Raw genomic sequence first — 1739 nt, 5'->3', positions numbered from 1 at the left:
AGGAAGAAGAAGTACTGGAAGAGATGGTGGAAGTTATCAATACTGAGGAGGAGAATGAAGGCGCGGTGGTGAAAGAGGAAGAAGAAGAAAGTGAGGAGGAAAAATATCAGGTTCTCATGTAAGTACATCAATGTAAAGTTCTGTATATTGAGTTAGGACAGTGATTGAATTGATTTAATCAAGAATATGGCAAAGAACCTGTGGAGCAGTTCTCCATAGCAGCTAATCAGGTCACAATTTACATTTTCCAACTGGCTTTCAGAGCTACAATCTGATCTTGCAGTAGTTTGATAAATCTTCCACACTGTGTAGAAGAATTACTGATCCACAACATGCAACATTTATTGTCCTGAACATCACCCCACATTCTACCTATAGGTAAAGCAGCCCAAGGTCAAAAGGTCAGATATAATCTATAATATTTCTATCTCTAGATCTGAATATTAATAGATAAAAGTATTCGTCATCCACAGCTCCACCTTCATATATGAGACGTCTATAGTGGAAAGGACACAGTTTAAATCTCCATGCGTTGCAGAGTGCACAGAAAACACACTTCAGGCAACCACAAAACATTTCATACAGTCATCAGGCCTCATACATAAAAATGCGGGAAAATGAACACAGAGATCTGATTGGCTGTTACTATGGAAATCTCAAATGATGTCATATTGTATCACGTCTATGAATGAGAATATTCCTAACCTGTAGATATAATCTCGTTGTATTTCCCTGACAGGTGGTGGTGGACGGTGAAGGGCTCCGAGCTGCCAGTAAGGTGATTATATCATAGAATAATAGGGCAATATAGGCGTCTGCCTTACAAGGTGATGGATGAGTTGTCCCCCACCATATGTGACATGTATATTTATAGAAAGGACAATTCTCCTGTGTCCTCTAAAGGAAGGTAGAAGGAAAGCTTCTGAATTTAATATCAGTCTATTTATCTGAGAGACTCGCTATATTGATGACATTCTCATGATAAAACATTCCAGATGCAAGGGGTTAATTATGTTGTGATGTCATGGATATTAATTATTACTAGTAAATGTGATAATGATCAAAGGGGCCACCAGTCTTGCCACATCTTATATTTGGGGTGTATATTAGGCAGTTCCAGTAACCAGAGCTGTTTTCTATTATAGGATACGAACAGTGAAGAAATTGGAGCCACCCTTTAAGATGGACACTATGTAAGTGTATAAACCGGGCAGGGAGGAACTGGCAATGCTGGAGCCTGGGCAAAGGGGGAAGGGGGGGGCACAAACTTTTTTACCTTAAAACCAGACCATAGAGCATCACACTGAGGATCATTGAGGTTTATCCCATTCTCTAACAGGGAAAAATATCCCATCTAAACTTCTCCCCTAATAATGGTGAGAACAAAGTCCTGATATAATGTATGTTCTATGTCTAATAGCAAGGAGGAAATAGAACTGGAGGAAGAAGAGGAGGAGAAGAAGGTGGCGGAGGAGGAAAAGGCAGAAGAGGAGGAAGTGAAAGAGGAAAATGCTAGAGAGGAAATGGAAAAGGAAAAGGTGGGAGTAGAGGAAGTAGAGGAGAAAGAGACTGTAGTGGAGGAACAAGCTGAGAACACAGCAAGGTGAGTACAGAGTCTATATATAATGAGCTGATAATATTTCCAGATATTGGTATATATAACTATGTGATCGGAGCCCATACATTGTTGTCAGAGCAGTTTTTTTCATTATAGACCATTGGACATAGAGGTGATACCA

The sequence above is a fragment of the Bufo bufo genome, chromosome 5 (genome assembly GCF_905171765.1).
Source record: "Bufo bufo chromosome 5, aBufBuf1.1, whole genome shotgun sequence".
Classification (NCBI taxonomy): domain Eukaryota; kingdom Metazoa; phylum Chordata; class Amphibia; order Anura; family Bufonidae; genus Bufo; species Bufo bufo.
The sequence above is the reverse complement of the archived record's forward strand: the minus strand, read 5'-3'. Positions refer to the sequence as shown.